The 15648-nt window shown below is 36.8% G+C and overlaps 1 protein-coding gene across 1 annotated transcript in view; it reads left to right on the top strand.

Annotated features, from left to right (window-relative positions):
* Positions 1-8554, top strand: part of LOC124593061 (deubiquitinase OTUD6B) — a 59458-nt gene extending 50904 nt beyond the window's left edge. Inside the window, exons 5-6 of the transcript XR_006977824.1 lie at positions 5619-5781; positions 8430-8554. The gene's annotated coding sequence lies outside the window, so the exon portion shown is untranslated. The remainder of the gene's footprint in view (positions 1-5618; positions 5782-8429) is intronic.
* Positions 8555-15648: the final 7094 nt, after the last annotated feature.

The raw sequence follows: 15648 nt of genomic DNA, 5'->3' as shown, positions 1-15648 counted from the left end.
CTTTCTCAATCATGCCCATAGCCTTGAGACATCTTGATATGGCTTGCTGTGTCACTCCTACTAATCGTGCCAATTCTTCTTGAGTTTGACGTGAGTCTTCACTCAGCAATGTCTCCAATTCTGTATCTTTGAAAACATTCTCTCTTCCACCACTATTCCAGTCTAAATCGTTAAAATCACAGTTCTTGAAGCGTTGAAACCAGTCACGACATGTTCTTTCACTAATAGCGTCCTTGCCATACGTACTTGAGAGCATTCAATAAGACTCAGCTGCTGTTTTCTTCATATGGAAACAAAACAGTAACATCTCCCGCAAATGACAAGAATTACTGACATTTCCAATAAAGCACAACTTAATGATGCAACACAAAGTGACTAATGTTTGAATGAGATTATGTTGACCTGAGGTCCAAGCTCACTGCCTGATGTCTGTGATCTGTTTCTTTCGACCGCTACTTACCGTTGTTGCCACCTATTGGCAAATGGCGGAAGCAAAGTTGTACACCTTGTACATTAAAGACCAATGTGCATGTATATTTGCAGTGCAATATGTCTGCAGCCACATTTTCACAACAGCTATTGAACATTGGTGAAGTAAAAGTATCAGTCGATGCTACCACAAAATGTATTTAATTTTCATTCAACTTTTGTATCGTTGTGCCATCCATCGAACAAGTCTTTCAGAAAGTTACCGCAAATTGTCACCCTATTATAAAAATAAAAAATTGCTTTGTGAATGTGCTATTTTGGCAGCAAAAAACATAGATGACAGTGCATTCAACCACGCAATTCAAGAACAAATTGCAGGCAATTCTATTATGTGTAAAGTGATTGACATGAATATGGACGAAGTTGTTCAGTATAAAAGTGATTTTTTAAATTTGTTAGATCTTCCAGGTGTGATACTGCACAAATTGCTGCTCAAAGCCAGCGTATCAATTATTCTCTTGTGGAACATTATGTAGAACATTAATCCACGACCAACTGTGTAATGGAATAAGACTTGCCGTGAAGACACTGATGCTGAATGTCATCAAGGTAACTATTCTTAATGGAAAGTCGAACGGAGAAGATGAGCTCATTCCACTCATTCCCATGATTTCTGCCGATGTGCCATTTGATTTCAGATGACTGCAGTTACCCATTCGACTTGCATTCTCAATGACTATCAACAAGGCACAAGATCAATCATTTGAAGTGTGCTGCTTGAGTCTAGAAAAAATTCCCCCCCCCCCCCCCTCCATATGGACAGTTGTGTGTTGCATGCTCACAACTTGGACAGCTAAGAAATTTGTTTCTGCTGAAGACAGAAAAAAATACTGTCTACCCATAATTAAAGTCAACAAAATAAAATGAATATCATTTATAAATCATTTAATTTCAATGAATGTATTCATTGACAGTAAAATAAATATCATTCTTTCTGTCATTCCTAATTAAACAAAATAAATCTTCGAAATTTCAAATGATATTTCCACAATTATTTCTTCTGCGGCAGTCACGTGATTGTTACCAGCTACTTTTCAATTACAATATGAACTAGGATAGATTGGTACTCACCATATAAATGTGCAGTTGAACAGTAGCCAGGCACATATAAAAATAGACTGTTGGCCTCTCTCTCTCTCTCTCTCTCTCTCTCTCTCTCTCTCTCTCTCTCTCTCTCACTCTCTCACTCTCACACACGCACGGGGGGGGGGGGGGGATCATTGTTGTCTCCATACACTGTAGCCATACAGACAAAAGAAAGTTTATTACACAGTATTTATTAAATTGGCTTATCTTAATAATTTCACAGATCTGCTCCATTACATTGAGGGAAGCTTATATAGTGACTTATGATGATGATGATGATGATGATGATGATGATGATCTGCACTAGGTTGTGAGCTAAACACTTTGTTCCGTCACAAAAACTGTTCAACACTGTTTTCGTTGTCTTATAAATCCTGGTGGAAGAAGAGTGATTTTGAGGTCTCCTGAGAGCTTAAGAACAGTTTGTGACATCCAAATTTTCATCACCTGCTTATGGAAAGGCAGTTTTTATGATTGTCATGGAAACTAAGCAACAGTTGTTGCAATGAAGCAGCACATCTTTACATTGTATCTTTTAAAACTCTGCAATTCAACCTAATGGATTTATTATAGATGAAACTTGCCATGTTCACACAGAAACTATCATACATATCACACAAGTCATAATCTTATTAACTGGTATGTTTTAAAAACTGGCATTGTAGAATAGTTGTCTACTGTAATTCAACACCACATTCTAAATGTCTTTCACCGAGGATAATGCATTTCTTATATTAGCTAATATTATGGACTGTTTATTGGCACTCTTCATTGTCCAAATTGGGCTCCACTCTGACAAGTCCAGCCTTTTTTTTTCATTTTGTTAGGCTGCAGCCTTTTTTTTTCATTTTGTTAGGCTGCAGCTTTTTTTTCATTTTGTTAGGCTGCGTGGTATGGTGGTAACCACATTGCATTGTGCAGTCCTTTATGCATTCCATTGGAGTCAGTCAGCATTATATATAATGGCAAAAATTACGTTTTAGTAAAGAAGAATTAAAAAATTTTCTCTTTTAAATGTGCCCTGGTCATAGAAATCTCAGTTGTGATTTATTAATTTTGTGCCCATTGAGATCATGCTACATTACAATCCAGCTGGAAGAAAAACAGTGTTGAAATCTTTATTTGATACTGACAGGATTGTTTAGAGGGAGTGAGTATCGTTTTCCTCTCACCCCGCAAGGGGAATCTGTGTTTTACCACAATGCTAGAGGGAATAAGGAAATGTCCTGTAGACTGGAAGCAAACGACTGGGTATAACACTGTATTCATCAGCTGTAGCTCACAGCTACTCTCCCTGATGAAATTGAAGTTGACGGTAAGCTATGAAGAGGTTCAGGTGGTGTTAGGCAACAGTAGCTATGCTGGGTGCTGAAACAGATAAAAATCTAACAGTTGTCGTAAAGAACCTAGGCATTGAAGATGGACTGCTTATTTTTGCACACTTTTGTATCTTGTAGCAATGAATGTATACAGTATGTCTGCCCATTTGTAAGAAAGTTACGTTACAATGAACAGTGCATTAAGTATACAAACTACGCGGGACCAAGTGGCAGTATGGAGGTCGCAGCAGCTATGGCTATTTTTCATCAATCACAATCAGAGTGAGGTGTTCGATATATGAAATATCTGGGTGATGGAGACTGTAAATCCGTCAACACTGTTTTAAAAAGCAAATCCTATGATGAACCTATTACAAAACTTGAATGTGTAGGCCATGTAAAGAAAAAGATGGGAGCCCGCCTTCAGCAGCTGAAAAAGAAACATGGCGACACCAAATTGTGAGGTGGTAAAAGTATAAAATATGCTGGAAGGCGGCTTAATGATAAAGTTATTGATGAATTTCAGGAATACTACGGCAAAGTCATAAGAGAAAACACACATGATTTGGGAAGCATGAAAAGAGCAGTGTGGGGAACATACTTTCACAGGCTATCCACAGACACAAACCCTCTACATAGCTTGTGCCCACCTGCGCCAGATACATGGTGCAAGTATAGAAAAGTAGGGGCAGCAGGAAAATTAGATACATTTAAACATAAACATTCAGCACCTGAAGCAGTAATGGAGGCCATTAAGCGTATATTCAGAAACTTGGTACATCCAGACTTGGCAAAGAAATGCCTCCATGGCAAAACACAGAATGTTAATGATGCAATTAACAATATTGTGTGGACACTGATTCCAAAAAGTGTGTTAAGGCATAAAAACTTCTAAGATTAGTTGTGTGTGATGCAGTTATCTCTTTCAATTATGGGAATTATGGGAGATTAAAAGTCCTGGATCAGCTGGGAAGAAATATAGGGCAGAATACAGTAACTACATTGGAAGCCATGGACCGATTAAGAGTGCATAAAGCTGAAATTTCTGCTCAGCAAATGACCAAGAAGGCAAGAAAGAAGAGAAGAATTAAGGTGAAGAAGGACCAGATTATGGAGCAGGCTGCTTTCAGCCAGTTAAAAAAAAATGAAGAAGAAAGGTGTGTTTGTACAGACTTCCTACTTGAACTTGAATTTTCTCAAAGCTAAATTTCCATGCAAAAGACTCATTTTCTCATGAACCAATAAACATAAAATTTATGGAGATTGTTCATAAAGAGGAGGTGATTATATGGATCTACAATCAGTGTTTTGAGAGTTATATAATTGATGCTATGTTGTAAAAAAACACAATAATTTGTTCAAATAAACAGGCATATTTATTAAAAGTTGTATCTCAATTTCCACCATGTGTACTTTTTCCATTCTAGATCAGTGAACTAAATACATTCAGATAATCAGTTGGTAAAAATTTGGTGGTGATATCTTCAATAGTTTTAGAAATAACGTGTTAAAAGTGGAAAGAATTTAGCATTGACGGCATAGGGGATCTGATCTCACCATAAAGACGTACTTCAGGCCCGACCTCTAGTGGTATTCAATGCAGCTACAGCTCAAAACAGCCACCAGCTAATTTTCTACATCAAAACTGTTCCCGTTATAGTATCTTTTTGAGCTTTAGCTAAAAGACACACATGCAAGTGTTTCCTCCTTATAAAACGCTATGTCTCATGGCTGAGTACTACGTTGCATTATGTGATGTGTGCGTTATACAGGCCATTCAACAGTCCACGTTGGCATGGTAACATTCGTACACTCGTATTTTTCAAATTGGGCTTTACCAGATGATGTACAATGCCAATAACTGCTTACGGTTTTGATATTGTGTGCAGATAATAAAGCTTTTTCTGATATGTAGCTCAAAGCTTTTTCTGATATGTAGCTCATCTGGATACAATTCGCTATGAAACAGCGTCTATGAATTAATTTTGCATTTTGGCATTTTGAGGCACAATTCACGTCGATAGCAAAATGCGAATTTTTCTGATCCCTACTGATTTATGTCTTCCACTACATCTCATGAAAGAATTTCTTTGTATGTATATGATGATAATGCCACACAAGAGCCTCTCTAGTGAGTTGTCTAATGAATTAAAAATTGTCTCTTTGGTGACGAATAATGAAACTGACGTCGGCATGAAGTAGTAATAAGAACATGTTAATAACAAATTAATTTTGTCACAGATAAGCAAAAAGTTCTTAATTATTAAAAACTGATTTTTGGTATGAAAAAGCAGCAATAAGAATGGACAGGTTTTCCTGAGATTTCTTTACTGAATTTTGTTATGTTTTACACCCCATTTAAAGAGACTGACCTTGAGTATGTGTATCTATTACTGTACCCTTCACACTTGCAGAGTGTCTTCTAACACTAGTGCAGAGGCACATGGTTATCATGCTACAACACACTATAAATATCACACTAAAATAATGCCCTTTTTCTACAAATGCTAGCTGGAAATCACACTAAAATTACACCATTTTCTTAGAATGTGTGCTGGTATGCAAATGAAATGGACAAAAACAAGTTTTGTAGCACACTTTCCAGGATAATGAGAAACCAGTGTCAACTGCTGACATAATGGTCAGCCATGCTATAATCAAGTCAGAGAAGTGTGTTGTCTGTCCTCAGCTGTGCCTTTCCTGCTTTGATGTCATCCTTTCCAGCACGAGTGCTACATTGCTCACAGCACCAGATCAGTATTTTTCTTTGAAACTGCATGCAGCATGTTGTGCAAGCATAAAGTATGAGGGATTAATGAAGAAGAATGGCCGTAATGGTGCTGTGTTTGAGTTGTCTTGTGTGCAGACCATCAGTTCGTCAAACTAGGTTAGTTACAACATTTTATCTTATTCTTTGCAATGTTAAACTGTTGATTATAAAATTTGAAGATATTTAAACAGTTAAATTTATGCACATAAAATTAAGATATTCAGTTTAGTTATGATTACTAGCCCTGCAAGTCAAAAATCTGTGGGCAACACATTGGTAGAATTTTGCATAATCCACTACTCCACTTGTGTTAAATCTTTAACATGTTTGGCATGGAGAGTCTGGATAATGCTGTCAACGATAGCTCGCCTAACTCTATTTCCTGCACTGGTGCAAGGGATTTAACACAGAAGTTAGTGGTGTGCAATTTCAAAATGTATTACAAAATATCTTGACCTACTGGGTATACTTTCTAGAATGCTTTTCTCTGGCCTTTATTATTTTCTAGCTCATGTTGCCTTAAAAAAAAATCTTATATGGAAGTCAGAGTATCATATCATCTTACTGCTACAGAGATTTTATTTCTTAATTTTTATTACAGTGAACTGCTGTGTCTGACACGTGGTCAAGGAGTATGTCTTACATATTCAGATCAAGTTTAATTCTTTGAGTCCCAAAAATAAAAAAAATAATTTTTTTTCGCAATATTGACAATCATAGTAAAAAATAAATGCAAGAAGAAAATGGCAAAAAAGTAAATAATCAATTGTTTTAAGGAGGTTCTTTTGCTTGGGAACCACTGGGCCATACAGTTTTCAACCACTCATTGTTATATAAAATGTATTTGAAAGCAATTTCGCATTTTACTTGCACAATCCCACATATTGAAACCATGCGCTCATAATGCATAAAACAAATTATAGTCCTAAGAACAGGCAAAGATGTACATTTGTATCAAAAATACATATGGCCCAATGGTTTTATTTCAAAATCATTCAAAAGAGTCGAAGAAACTCAAATTTACATTACAGAATTAGATATACTTACTTTCACTGGTCTAAAAAAAAAAACATTTGTAGGAGTTCCTCATTGTGCCACTAAATGTCTCTCTTGCAATAGAGTGAATACAAAAGGCACTGGTACTATAAAACAAAATAAATAAAATGGTGGTTCCAGGCAAAAACCATTGGTACTCAGAGGGTTAAAGAAAAAGGAGGGATAAAAAAATAATCTGTGGCAACAGGAATTAGCCAGTGTGCCTACTGCAAAATGAAGTTAAAAAGCTTTACTGCCTACATACTGAGCTGCTTTTTCAGGATGTAGGCAAAGCAATAATTAACAGACGGAATTTGTGTGTCTCCAAATTGGGCTTTCATTTAATATGAATGAAACAACTTACAGAACATTTAACATGTCACTCTTTTACATTTGTAGTTTTTTTAAAAACCGGAAAAGACACGTCAAGGATAAAATGTGCACAAAATACATGACATGTCAGAGAAGACCCATATTTACATCAAACATTGTAAAAACTTTTAGTATGTAAAGTTTTTTAATTATTATTTTGCTATACGTTTCGAGGGAATACCTCATCTTCTGGCTAAATGGCATTACAAAAACAATCTCATGATAAGATTATACTGATGTTACATAGTCTTTTCATAAATGCTGTGGTTATCCTGTGGAAGCAGAGGAAACTTTGCAAGAGGCGATGTTACTTTGGAAGCTAGACTGATGTTTGCCTGAAAATGTTTTGTAACAGTCACTCACTTTGTTCTTCTGGCGTGGCAGTCTTGTTGTGATGAGCTGAGGTGTTTTCATTTCCGTTGCTCTCGTCAAAATGACTTCAAAAACTTTTAACAATTGAAAATGGGAAGACATGCTACAAAACTCTCAAAATTGTTAACAGAATACTAGTAAATAAGTTTAAAAGCAATTTGATGCTGGATTTATCTCAATAAATTAAAATCCTGTTGCCGTAAATGTGGAAATAAGAACATTGCTTACATTATTACCAAGTAAATCCAAACAGGACCAATGTGATATTACTCTTCTTGGCTGCTGAATGGCAAACACTGGTAGACCATCAGAGAATGAAGAATGTATAGGGGGCAGCACGTCTGTCAAAAACCACCATTCTACAACTGGGGATACTGCTGCTTCATGGTAATGGACGTCCCAGAATTGTTGCAAATGTCACACGGCAGAAGCTGTGTGCCCCCCCCCCTCCCCCCAATTGTCCTGATGCGATTATCACATCTTCAGTTCCTTAAAATAGACCCTGATGGCCCATGTTGGGCAAGGATGTGCGGCAGGCAATTATGGACTTCTTCAAGCAGCAGGACATGGTGTTTTACCAATATGTATCTTCAACCTGGTGCATCAGTGGGATGATTGCCTCAATGCTCACAGCGATTTTCCTTGATTGGCATACCTTAGGATAGACCTTTTTGATTGCCCCTTACACATGATTTACATTATACATTATTCCCTAAAGTTTATAACTATTTTTCGGAGAATTTCAAATATCTTGCACCATTTTGAATTGTTGAATGTGGCTTCTAAATTGAAAAACCCTATGAATGTGTCTTGATTTTTCTTGAGCCTTTCTTCAGTTGTCAAGAAGAGACATTGCCTTTTATATATTCTGATTAAAATTATTTTGATTGACATTTCAGTGAGTTGAGTGGTGCAGGCAAGTAGTCACTCACTCTTAGTTTTTTCTCAAGCACCAAATGCTCATTGCATTGTCTGCTTTTTTTTAGGTACACACAGCACCTTGTGAAGCATGGCTGGCAAGAACGACCCCCTTCCACTGCAATCGCAGTGTAATTTTAAGGAGTACAAGAGGTGTGGCTATAAAATAACGGGGTGTAAAACACTTTATTTCAAAAATGTTCATATTTAGTTATTGTCACCTTCAATATACTTCCCTCCATCCCTACAAAGCTCCATGTGAATTTTCCATTGATGGAAACAGTGCTTGAAGTCTTCTGCTGTGAGCTACTTGGGGAAGTGTGATGCTTTTTCTTTCACTGATTCAATGGACTGAAATCTGGTTCCTTTTAAAGCAGATCTGACCCTGGAAATGCATAAGTCACATGGTACTAGGCCAGGTAATAAGGTGAGTGGTCCAACATTGGGATGCTGTACTTTGTTAGAAACCTCTGCACAGATAATGTGGTATAAGCCTATGCACTGTCTTTATGCAAAAACCATGGCATGTTCTTTCAGTGCATGACATGAGTCATCTTGACTGACTTCTCAGCGATCTTGGAACTGCTTGAACCACTCAAAAACTCATGTACGTGGTAAACAGTCTTCGCCGTAGACTTTGGTCTTTTAGCAAAACACAGGTTTCAGTACAAGCTTTTCCAATTCCATTACACTTATATTTTTCCAGTTTATTCCTTAGAGATTTATGATTTATGTTTTTCATATGGATGGAAAACCATCCCATCTATGACAAAGACATTTAGAAAAAGCTTTATTTATTGGAATTGGAAGAACTTTTGGAATAAAAACAAGAAAACAAACGCACATGAAATTTTATGATGTTATGGGTGTACCTACTCTTGTATATGGTTATGAATCCTGGACAGTAAAAAAATCACGTACACAAGCAGCAGAGATGCAAAGAGATATGCAAAAAAACAAAAAAATAATAATAAAATTGGTAAAATAAGGAATGAAACATTAAGATCAAATCGAAAAATCTTTTCAGTTTATGACAAGACAGAAGAGAATAGAATGAAATGGAAGGATGATGTGGACAGACACAAAACAGATTGCCAAAAAATAAAATAAGTTATTGGCCAGCTGGATATAGAGAACTGGGTAGACCTCGAAGAAATGGATGAGTGATAGACAAGAACAGATGATTACAACACCTAATCCTTGGATGGAGATGATTACAGTGATGATGATGATGTTTCCGGCAAACCAAAACGACAGCTCTTACACAAACGAAGGCCACAGCTACACTGATTTGTCTGCAGACATCGGAGATGCCATATCTGACTAAGAAGACTTCACAGCTATTTTTAAATGAACTCACCGCCATATGACTGTATTGTTGTTTATTTTATTAAGATGCAGGTTTTGGCCAAACCCTGGTTTGTAATTAAATAAACAACTCAAATGGCAGTGTGTTCATTTAAAAATTATTGTATGACTGTTGCTCAGCCACATCAAAAATCTTTGGCAAATGCACACTTACTCTGTGATAGCATCAGGCCCATTATTTTATAACCACACCTTGTAAAGCCAAATTGATTGTCTTCTGTTTTCCATTCTTATATATATTATTATCAGGAACTTGGATGTATGAGTTGTTAAGCTGATTGTAGGATAGTTCTCGCATTTACCTGCCTCTGATATATTTGTGACTGTGTGGATGATCTTCTTCCCAAAATCTGATAGTATATTTCAATTCTCAAAATCTGCACACCAACTTGAATAACTGTCTTTGATTTCAGAAATTCTGAAGGAATGTTATCTATGACATTTGCTTTGCTTGGTCCTAAGTTGTCCAAAGTTATGTCAAACTCTGGCTCTAATACTTGATCCCATCTTCCAGTTTGACACTCATTTCTTCTTCTTCTTCTCTACCAAATCAGCAGGCAGGTTTTTCCCCCTCACAGATGCTCTAAATGTACTCTCTCCATCTATCCAGTCTCTCAAGTGTGTTTAACTGTAGATTTCCTTTTAGACTCTAAATGTTGACAGCCTTTCGTTTTCTGACAACCATTTCCATTTCAGTTTTTACTGCAGCCATATTGCTCTACCTTCCCTGTACTTCTTATTGATTTGATTCTTAAGTGACTTACAAGGTGACAATTATTGAACTATATGGAAAAAAACTGTAAATTATTTACAAACTACGGCATGCACACACTTTGTTCAACATGCAAATGTCACTCCAGATATTTGGATTTAGGTTATGACATGTTCGATATGCCTGCCACCATTGATGATGATATGGCGCAGATGAATAGTGAAATTCATCATGACCCACTGAAGTGTTGGAACATCAGTACTCTCTATGACCACCTGAAAGGCTGTTTTCAGTTCAGCAATAGTTTTAGGTCTTTAATATAACCCCACAAAAAGGAGTCACATGTGTTCAGATCTGGAGTATGTGGCAGCCAATTGAGGTGCATGCCTGTGGCCTCTGGGTACCCCAGAGCCAGTGCTTCTCCAGGACATTAAACACACTCCTATTTCAATGGGGTCGAGATCCGTCTTGCGTGAACCACATCTTGTCGAAATCAGGGTCACTCTGGATAATGGGAATAAAATCATTTTCCAAAGTCTTCGCATACCATTCAGCAGTCACCGTGCCATTGAGGAATACTGCACTGACTGTTCCACGACTGGAGATTGCACACCACACAGTCACCCGTTCAGGGGGAACAGACTTCTCGATCATGAAATGCAAATTCTGTCCCCCAAATGCGCCAGTTTTTCTTATTGATGAATCCATCCAAATGAAAGTGGGCTTCGTTGCTAAACTAAACCCTGCATGCCCATACCAGTTCCCATCACGTCCCTTGGCCAACCGTGCAGTTTGAACGTGCTAATACAAACTGTCTAGAAGTTATGACGATTTTATCTTGTATAGTTCAATAATTGTCACCCTGTATATTGCTGTATTTATTTATTTTTCTTTATATTTTCTTCTTTCGCAGATGAAGTATTTCTTCTGTTAGGTGATTCTTTAACTGTGCTTCTTTTATATTTTTAATACAAAGTCCACCATCCCTTGTTGTTCAACACTTCACTGAGACTTTGAGGAATGGAAGAGATGGGTGAGCCACAAATACACTGAAGCCACTTAATGCTCTCCCACACAGGAAGAAAAAAGATTCCGTAAGTCTGTTGAAGTTTTTGACACAGCTCTCAGTCTTTGACTATCAGTGCTCAAACATGTTCAACTGGATTTAAGTCTAGTGACTTTCCAAGCATTTAAGTGCCAGGGCTTCTGTGGAGTCTTTTCACCAGTTCGTATTCAATCACCTCAGTGAAACTGGAATGTCATTCTGGATTGATTTTCCTACAGAATACTTTGGCACATTAGATTGTATCCAACATGGTGTGTTACTCAACAATTGTTCCTTGGTAGTTAATGACAGTGGAAAGTAAATTGATACCAAGTAATCCAGCATTTGTTGCTTGACCATTTTAGAAAAAATTGATGTGTAATGGACTCGGAAATATTATTTAAAATAAGCATTTTTTCACATTTGAAAGCAACTGTGTTTTTTCCTTAATTGTTCAGTAATGGGTGGCTCTAGGCCTTTCAGACAAAAAGCATTTACTTCAGCACTCTGGCCTAGAAACTAAAACTGGTATCACCAAGCTGAATTTATTCCTTAACATATTTTTAATAGCGCAAAGTTATTGGTCACAAATTAAATAAACTCAATTTTTGAACAGTTGTTTTCCCAAGGAGGAGTAATTTATCGGCCTTAATAGTTTTCGTGCTATTACACTATATACTACAGTTACTTTCTATAGAGCATCAATGGTGAGAAGCTTACACTTGAAAAAATTCAAAACAGATTTTTTTCATTTTTTTGGTCTACAGTATCTTTGTTAGTGGACCAGAATAATTTCAACTTTGAGATTCAATTGGAATTAAATTATGAATGTGAGTCAAAAATAATTTTTTTAACATCTGTGACATCTGAGCTAATGGAAAAAAAGTATATCAATTATATAACTTAAGCATATCTGATTACTTGTTATTTTTTATTGGAAATGAGCCAATTAACTGTGCTGTCTTTTTCTCATTTTATTAGTTTTTGCTATGTTGTTCCTATCAGTTTGGATGTTAGATTGTAAATTCCTGGGGAGATAGCTTCTTCAGCACCTTTCAACCAGCATTCAAACTGGATCCTTCCTAACTTTTTTAAATGAGTTCCTTGTTCCTGGTAAAATGTAACATGTTCATCTTGTTTTTGACAATCAAAATTATCAACTTCGACAACCCACCATTGTTAAACATAAACACAAGCCACTATGTCCTTATTTTGAAGTGTCAATGGTACAAGTTTTCGACACTGACGAAGTTTATTGTCAGGGGATGTTGATGGGAACTTAACACTTGAGCAAGTTTTGAGACTGGGATATAAAGCAATGAAAAGATTGAGCCCTTTAATATTCTGACAAGCACGGAATCTTTCCTCCAGGAAATTAGCATAGAGTTCTTGTACTACCGAAAATTCCACAAAAACTTAGGTAATACCATTTACCCGTTCTTAGCAGAATTTAAATGTTTATCGAGGTGTCAAAATCTGTTTCTTATAGGTCCACTAGAGATTATCTTTTGTGACAGCTCACTTTGCTGTAACCCCAATACCATGACATGCATACTTCCCATGGCATGATGCAAACAAGTGCCATTCTACATCACGTCAAAAATCTTCTTTGTGAAAGGAGATGTTAATAACTTTTTTGTTTGTTTTCATATTGGCTTGCAGCACCATGAGAGAAGTATATCAGTTTGTTTATGGAAGGGTAGTGCTGTTTTATGTAGTTTGTAAATTGCAGTTCAAAAGTGCTGCAGTGTCGTGTTCAAGGTGGTCACTTATGACGCAGACAATGTGACTCTGGTTTACCTTAATGTTTATAACAGAACACAAATGGATGAACTACGGCTCATTTGTTTACTCTGTGGTGACCGTGTAGCTCATCTTGAACAATGAAGGAATAGTTTCAGAAAAGTTGGCAATAACTAATCATCCATCAACAGCCAAGGTTTGCTTTTTGTTCTTTATAAATTTATCTTAAGCTTTGGGAACAAACTGATGCATTTTCAGATTTTCGTGGTTAGCTACTAGCACTTCAAAAGTATCTTCTTGTAGTTTTATGATTGTCACAGTTTCCTTTTTGTCTTGTGTCACACATTCTTTGTGTTCTGTATTTTAACTATCAAATTGTCTTCATTAGATTCGTCAGGCATGTTAAACAAAGCTTATTTGCTTGGGCAATCCTGGCATTTTTCCCATGATCATACAATTTTAGCTGTCAACATATTGCATACCAGAACTTCTAAAAGGTCTATACAGTCAACTCAAAGATTGGCCACATATATCAACTTTACATTCTGGTGATGCAAATAAACTTTACGTTCTGGCGATGCAAATAAACACAAACATTATGGGTGCTAGATGCCCCTGCAATGATACACTATTTCAGTCTCAACTCGCAAAATTTCAACCTTCCAATTTTAATGTCCGGATTTTCCTTTCTTAATTCAGTGAATAATTCATTTAAATAACATGATATTAACCTTTCTTGTGTTTGAACCTTTCACAGAAACAATCTTTTTTTGTCAGGCGTCGCGGCTGTTATCATAATTTTTATAAAAGCTAATAACATCTTCGATCATGTTTTCATATAGGAAATTAGATGCGTTTTTCATTTGTTATGCATGTAAAATTCTCTTTTCTTTTACTGTTATGTACAACTTCATACACAATGCTAAGGAGAGGTGGGCTACTGAGTCGTGAAGTAACTGTCATCGTAGGAAAGCTGGACAGGAGCAGAAATGATTAGCGAAGTAGATAACACAACAAACAAAAGATTTACTTAACTCATATTTCTTCAAGTGAATGAAAACTTATTACAAATAATAAAGCAAGAAATAAAGTCCAGCTCTCAATGTCAACAGGGATGATGCTTGCTGTACCAAGCACAAGCAATGGAGTCAGAGCTATGACTAGGTGGTGCCTGCATAGCTCGATGTAGCGACCAGACTCCAAGAAGTGGGGTGTGTGACGGCCATTAGCTGTCCTACACTGCAAAGGCAGAAGGCACTCATAGTCCAGAGCCGCTGGAGGTATCGCTCAGCTGGTGTGCGCCATTGTGCCTGCCAGAAACCGCATGACCGCTATTGGCATCCATGAGAAACGTGCAGTTCCATCGCCAACGTTGTAATATCGATATGGGTACCACATGTAGTAATTACCTTGTTAATTTAACCGAACATTCTGAAAAATTAAATGCACCACTAACTTTTGCTCATCCCAACAATTGAGTTGTGATAAATACTTTTATCATCTTTGTTTGAAAAATTGCATTTAGTTTTTAAGCTTTTCTTTCAAATCCTCATATGGTTTAGAACTTGCATGTTCTTTTTGACTGTACTTGCCACTTCCTCAAAATTTCAAGGCGAAACATCTTTTTTCTTCACTTAGTTTTCTAATTTTACAGCAGTTGATAGACCTATTATTTAGCAAACTCAGTCTACTCTTCTTTAACAGTTTCTGATGATTCAAAAAATTCTTTATCTGAACTATCACTATCCCTTTCCTTATTAATTACAAATATCTTAGATAGTTATGGTTGACATAATAATTTTCTGGAATTATATTAATAAAAACAAACAAAGAAACAAAAACAGTCCGAACAGGTCTTGAAGGCCCAATGGTACCAAGTGGCCGCCATGCCACCCACAGGCCTTGGGTGTCACCGGATGTGGATGGATATGTGGTCAGCAAACTGCTCCCCTCGCTGTTGTCAGTTTTTGTGACCAGTGTCGCCACCACTCAATCAGGTGGTTGATTAGCCTCACAAGGGCTGAGCGCACCCCGCTTGCCAACAGCGGCAGAGCTAGACTGTGACCCATCCAAGTGCTAGCCTAGCCCAGCACTTAACTGTGGTGATCTAATGGGAAGCAGTGTTACCACTGAGGCAAGAGCGTTGCTTTATTGATAAAAGGGTTTTACTTTTAGAAAAATGATCAAATATTATTTCTATCAGACTTTCTGTTATAGGCTTCTTAAGTTTCTTTACAGGATCCAAGCAAAACCGGTCAAAAAAGTGATGATTTTTTTTAAGTATTTCATTTCACAGTACTTGCAAGTTGATTTAACCTCCGAGTCAACTCATAAGTAAAACAACATTTTTTGTTCTTCACTGTACTCTTCAATTAAAGTAACAGGGTGTATACGCAGACAAAGAAAAAAAAATCCTGGA

The sequence above is a fragment of the Schistocerca americana genome, chromosome 2 (genome assembly GCF_021461395.2).
Source record: "Schistocerca americana isolate TAMUIC-IGC-003095 chromosome 2, iqSchAmer2.1, whole genome shotgun sequence".
NCBI lineage: Eukaryota > Metazoa > Arthropoda > Insecta > Orthoptera > Acrididae > Schistocerca > Schistocerca americana.
This window is presented reverse-complemented; position numbering and strand designations above follow the sequence as displayed.